Source organism: Colletes latitarsis, unplaced genomic scaffold (genome assembly GCF_051014445.1).
Source record: "Colletes latitarsis isolate SP2378_abdomen unplaced genomic scaffold, iyColLati1 scaffold0018, whole genome shotgun sequence".
NCBI lineage: Eukaryota > Metazoa > Arthropoda > Insecta > Hymenoptera > Colletidae > Colletes > Colletes latitarsis.
Window position 1 is genome coordinate 16179125 of NW_027488369.1, and position 6708 is coordinate 16185832.

Consider the following 6708-nt stretch of genomic DNA (forward strand, 5'->3'; position numbering starts at 1 on the left):
ATCGACTGTTTCAGTGTGGTACCACATTACTACCGGACCCAAACCAGAAAAAACCCAGGATCTGTTCAACAAGTATGTGAAGAATGCGAAAGTATGAGTCTGATGTGTGAAAATCCCAGACCTATCCCAGACCTAACTTGCGTTATCCTCTAAAATATTGACCGAAACCAGGTTTAATTGACTGTTTCAGCGTGGTACCACATTACTACGTGATACAATCCAGAAACAGCCCAGGATCTAGCCATGAAGTATGAGAAATATGCGAAAGTATGAGCCTGATGAGGGCAAATCCTAGACCTAACCAAAACCTAACATGCGTTATCCTCTAAAATATTGATCCAAACCAGGTTTAATGGACTGCTTCAGTGTGGTACCTCTTTACTACGTGATCCAAAGCAGAAAAAACCCAGGATCCGTTCAACAAGTATGTGAAGAATGCGAAAGTATGAGTCTGATGAGTGAAAATCCCCGGCCTAACCTAGACCTAACATGCGTTATCCTCAAAAATATTGATCGAAAGCTGGTTTAATCGTCTGTTTCAGTGTGGTACCACACTACTACGTGACCCAAACCGGAAAAAACCCAGGATCTGTTCAACAAGTATGTGAAGAACGCGAAAGTATGAGCCTGATGAGGGCAAATCCCAAACCTATCCCAGACCTAACTTGCGTTATCCTCAAAAATATTGATAGAAACCTGGTTTAATCGACTGTTTCAGTGTGGTACCACATTACTACCTGATCCAATCCAGAAATAGCCCAGGATCTAGCCATGAAATATGAGAAATATGCGAAAGTATGAGCCTGACGAGGGCAAATCCCAGACCTAACCCAGACCTAACATGCGTTATCCTCTAAAATATTTATCAAGACCAGGTTTAATTGATTGTTTCAGTGTGGTCCCACATTACTACGTGATCCAAACCAGAAAAAACCCAGGATCCGTTCAGCAAATATGTGAAGAATGCGAAAGTATGAGTGTGATGAATGAAAAACGCCGGCCTAACCTAGACCTAACATGCGTTATCCTCAAAAATATTGATCGAAAGCTGGTTTAATCGTCTGTTTCAGTGTGGTACCACATTACTATGTGATCCAAACCAGAAAATAACCCAGGATCTGTTCAACGAGTATGTGAAGTGTGCGAAAGTATGAGTCTGATGAGGGCAAATCCCAGACCTATCCCAGACCTAACATGCATTATCCTCTAAAATATTTATCAAGACCAGGTTTAATTGATTGTTTCAGTGTGGTCCCACATTACTACCTGACACAATCCAGAAACAGCCCAGGATCTAGCCATGAAGTATGAGAAATATGCGAAAGTATGAGCCTGATGAGGGCAAATCCTAGACCTAACCCAAACCTAACATGCGTTATCCTCTAAAATAGTGATCGAAACCAGGTTTAATTGACTGTTTCAGTGTGGTACCACATTACTACGTGATCCAGTCCAGAAATAGCCCAGGATCTAGCCATGAAGTATGAGAAACATGCGAAAGTATGAGCCTGACGAGGGCAAAGCCTAGACCTAACCCAGACCTAACATGCGTTATCCTCTAAAATATTTACCATGACCAGGTTTAATTGATTGTTTCAGTGTGGCCCCACATTACTACGTGATCCGAACCAGAAAAAACCCAGGATCCGTTCAACAAGTCTGTGAAGAATGCGAATGTATGAGTCTGATGAGTGAAAATCCCAGGCCTAGCCTAGACCTAACATGCGTTATCCTCAAAATTATTGATCGAAACCTGGTTTAATCGACTGTTTCAGTGTGGTACCACATTACTACGTGACCCAAACCAGAAAAAACCCAGAATCTGTTCAACAAGTATGTGAAAAACGCGTAAGTATGAGCCTGATGAGGGCAAATCCCAGACCAAACTTGCGTTATCCTCTAAAATATTGATGGAAACCAGGTTTAATTGACTGTTTCAGTGTTGCACTTCATTACTACGGGATGAAAACCAGTAAAAACCCAGGATCCGTTCAACAAGTATGTGAAGAATGCGAAAGTATGAGTGTGATGAGTGAAAAACCCCGGCCTAACCTAGACCTAACATGCGTTATCCTCAAATATATTGATCGAAACCTGGTTTAATTGACTGTTTCAGTGTTGCACTTCATTACTACGTGATCCAAACCAGTAAAAACCCAGGATCCGTTCAACAAGTATGTGCAGAATGCGAAAGTATGAGTGTGATGTGTGAAAAACCTCGGCCTAACCTAGACCTAACATGCGTTGTCCTCTAAAATATTGATCGAAACCAGGTTTAATTGACTGTTTTAGTGTGGTGCCACTTTACTACGTGATCCAAAGCAGAAAAAACCCTCGATCAGGTCAACATGCATGTTAAAACTGCAAAAGTATGAGCCTGATGAGGGCGAATCCCAGACCTATCTCAGACCTAACATGCGTTATCCTCAGAAATATTAATCGAAACCAGGCTTAATCGACTGTTTCAGTGTGGTACCACATTACTACGTGATCCAAACCAGAAAAAAACCCAGGACCTTGTCAAGGAGTATGTGAAGTGTGCGAAAGTATGAGTCTGATGAGGGCTAATCCCAGACCTATCCCAGACCTAACTTTTTTTTTTTTTTTTTTTTTTTTTTTTTGTCGTGGGGAAAATCTTCGAAAGACTCCCTCCCACCTCCTTGGGGAGAGGTGGGAGGGGTGTGTGGGATTCCCCGTGCCCGTACAACGACAGGCGCGGGACCTACCCACTAAAAACCCCACGGTGACCCTTCGGCACGCTTTGGGAGGATACCGGGAATCGCTCGAAGCATTCTTCTGGTATCCTCCCCGTGCCCGCGCTTTCGCGCCCATCCCCCGGGGGGACAATCGGTCCCCCCTGTAGACACGCTGCCTCATAGCGGCGGGACGGGGCCACTCCATCCCGCCGCTATCCGTCCCGGGGCCGCGTTTAGTGGCGGCTGCGAGCGCCAACTCGCAACCGCCCGCGACCCCGTTTCCACCCCTCGGCGGCCGGGCGTTCATGGCCGCACCAGACCGCCGAGGGTGCCTCCCCTTGCGTCGGACCGGTAGGGGGAGGCACTCCTACCCCCAACCGGTCCGACCCGGCGCCGCCTGGCGGGAGGAGGGTCCCCTCAGGACCCCCCTCCCAATCCCAGACCTAACTTGCGTTATCCTCTAAAATAGTGATCGAAACCAGGTTTAAGTGACTGTTTTAGTTGTGGTACCACTTTACTACGTGATCCAAAGCAGAAAAAACACTCGATCAGGTCAACATGCATGTTAAAACTGCGAAAGTATGAGCCTGATGAGGGCAAATCCAAGACCTAACCCAAACCTAACATGAGTTATTCTCTAAAATATTTATCAAGACCAGGTTTAATTGAAAGTTTCAGTGTGGTACCACATTACTACGTGAACCAAACCAGAAAAAACCCTGTATCTGTTCAACAAGTATGTGAAGAATGCGAAAGTATGAGTCTGGGGAGTGAAAATCCCAGGGCTAACCTAGACCTAACAAGCGTTATCCTCTAAAATATTGATCCAAACCAGGTTTAATTGACTGTTTCAGTGTGGTACCACTTTACTGCGTGATCCAAAGCAGAAAAAACCCTCGATCAGGTCAACATGTATGTTAAAACTGCGAAAGTATGACCCTGATGTGGGCAAATCCCAGGCCTAACCTAGACCTAACATGCGTTGTCCTCTAAAATATTGATGGAAACCAGGTTTAATTGACTGTTTCAGTGTTGCACTTCATTACTACGTGATCCAAACCAGTAAAAACCCAGGATCCGTTCAACAAGTATGTGAAGAATGCGAATGTATGAGTGTGATGAGTGAAAAACCCCGGCCTAACCTAGACCTAACATGCGTTATCCTCAAATATATTGATCGAAACCTGGTTTAATCGTCTGTTTCAGTGTGTTACCACATTACTATGTGATCCAAACCAGAAAATAACCCAGGATCTGTTCAACGAGTATGTGAAGTGTGCGAAAGTATGAGTCTGATGAGGGCAAATCCCAGACCTACCCGAGACCTAACATGCATTATCCTCTAAAATATTTATCAAGACCAGGTTTAATTGATTGTTTCAGTGTGGTCCCACATTACTACGTGATACAATCCAGAAACAGCCCAGGATCTAGCCATGAAGTATGAGAAATATGCGAAAGTATGAGCCTGACGAGGGCAAATCCTAGACCTAACCCAGACCAAACATGCGTTATCCTCATAAATATTGATCGAAACCAGGTTTAATCGACTGTTTCAGTGTGGTACCACATTACTACGTGATCCAAACCAGTAAAAACCCAGGATCCGTTCAACAAGTATGTGGAGAATACGAAAGTATGAGTCTGATGAGTGAAAATCCTCGGCCTAACCTAGACCTAACATGCGTTGTCCTCTAAAATATTGATGGAAACCAGGTTTAATTGACTGTTTCAGTGTTGCACTTCATTACTACGTGATCAAAACCAGTAAAAACCCAGGATCCGTTCAACAACTGTGTGAAGAATGCGAAAGTATGAGTGTGATGAGTGAAAAACCCCGGCCTAACCCAGACCTAACATGCGTTATCCTCAAATATATTGATCGAAACCTGGTTTAATTGACTGTTTCAGTGTTGCACTTCATTACTACGTGATCGAAACCAGTAAAAACCCAGGATCCGTTCAACAAAAATGTGAAGAATGCGAAAGTATGAGTCTGATGAGTGAAAATCCCAGACCTATCGTCAGACCTAACATGCGTTATCCTCTAAAATATTTATCTAGACCAGGTTTAATTGAATGTTTCAGTGTGGTACCACATAACTAAGTGAACCAAACCAGAACAAACCCTGCCACTGTTCAACAAGTATGTGAAGAATGCGAAAGTATGAGTGTGATGAGTGAAAAACGCCGGCCTAACCTAGACCTAACATGCGTTATCCTCAAAAATATTCATCGAAAGCTGGTTTAATCGTCTGTTTCAGTGTGGTACCACATTACTATGTGAGCCAAACCAGAAAATAAACCAGGATCTGTTCAACGAGTATGTGATGTGTGCGAAAGTATGAGTCTGATGAGGGCAAATCCCAGACCTACCCCAGACCTAGCATGCATTATCCTCTAAAATATTTATCAAGACCAGGTTTAGTTGATTGTTTCAGTGTGGTCCCACATTACTACGTGACACAATCCAGAAACAGCCCAGGATCTAGCCATGAAGTATGAGAAATATGCGAAAGTATGAGCCTGATCAGGGCAAATCCTAGACCTAACCCAAACCTTACATGCGCTATCCTCTAAAATATTTATCAAGACCAGGTTTAATTGAATGTTTCAGTGTGGTACCACATTACTACGTGAACCAAACCAGTAAAAACCCAGGATCCGTTCAACAAGTATGTGGAGAATGCGAAAGTATGAGTTTGATGAGTGAAAATCCTCGGCCTAACCTAGACCTAACATGCGTTATCCTCAAAAATATTGATCGAAACCAGGTTTAATCGACTCTTTCAGTGTGGTACCACATTACTACGTGATCCAAACCAGTAAAAACCCAGGATCCGTTCAACAAGTATGTGGAGAATGCGAAAGTATGAGTCTGATGAGTGAAAATCCTCGGCCTAACCTATACCTAACATGCGTTATCCTCAAAAATATTGACCGAAACCAGGTTTAATCGACTGTTTCAGTGTGGTACCACATTACTACTCGATCCAAACCAGAAAAAAACCCAGAACCTGTTCAACAAGTATTTGAAGTATGCGAAAGAATGAGTCTGATGAGGGCAAATCCCAGGCCTAAACTAGACCTAACATGCGTTATCCTCTAAAATATTGATCAAAACCTAGTTTAATCGACTGTTTCAGTGTGGTACCACATTACTATGTGATCCAAACCAGAAAATAACCCAGGATCTGTTCAACGAGTATGTGAAGTGTGCGAAAGAATGAGTATGATGAGGGCAAATCCCAGACCTATCCCAGACCTAACATGCGTTATCCTCTAAAATATTTATCAAGACCAGGATTAATTGATTGTTTCAGTGTGGTCCCACATTACTACGTGATCCAAACCAGAAAAAACCCAGGATCCGTTCAACAAGTATGTGAAGAATGCGAAAGTATGAGTCTGATGAGTGAAAGTCCCAGGCCTAACCTAGACCTAACATGCGTTATCCTCAAAAATATTGATCGAAACCTGGTTTAATCGACTGTTTCAGTGTGGTACCACAATTCTACCGGACCCAAACCAGAAAGACCCAGGATCTGTTCAACAAGTATGTGAAGAATGCGAAAGTATGAGTCTGATGAGGGCAAATCCCAGACCTATCCCAGACCTAACATGCATTATCCTCTAAGATATTTATCAAGACCAGGTTTAATTGATTGTTTCAGTGTGGTCCCACATTACTACGTGACACAATCCAGAAACAGCTCAGGATCTAGCCATGAAGTATGAGAAATATGCGAAAGTATGAGCCTGATGAGGGCAAATCCTAGACCTAACCCAAACCTAACGTGCGTTATCCTCTAAAATATTTGTCAAGACCAGGTTTAATTGAATGTTTCAGTGTGGTACCACATTACTACGTGATCCAAACCAGTAAAAACCCAGGATCCGTTCAACAAGTACGTGGAGAATGCGAAAGTATGAGTTTGATAAGTGAAAATCGTCGGCCTAACCTAGACCTAACATGCGTTATCCTCAAAAATATTGATCGAAACCAGGTTTA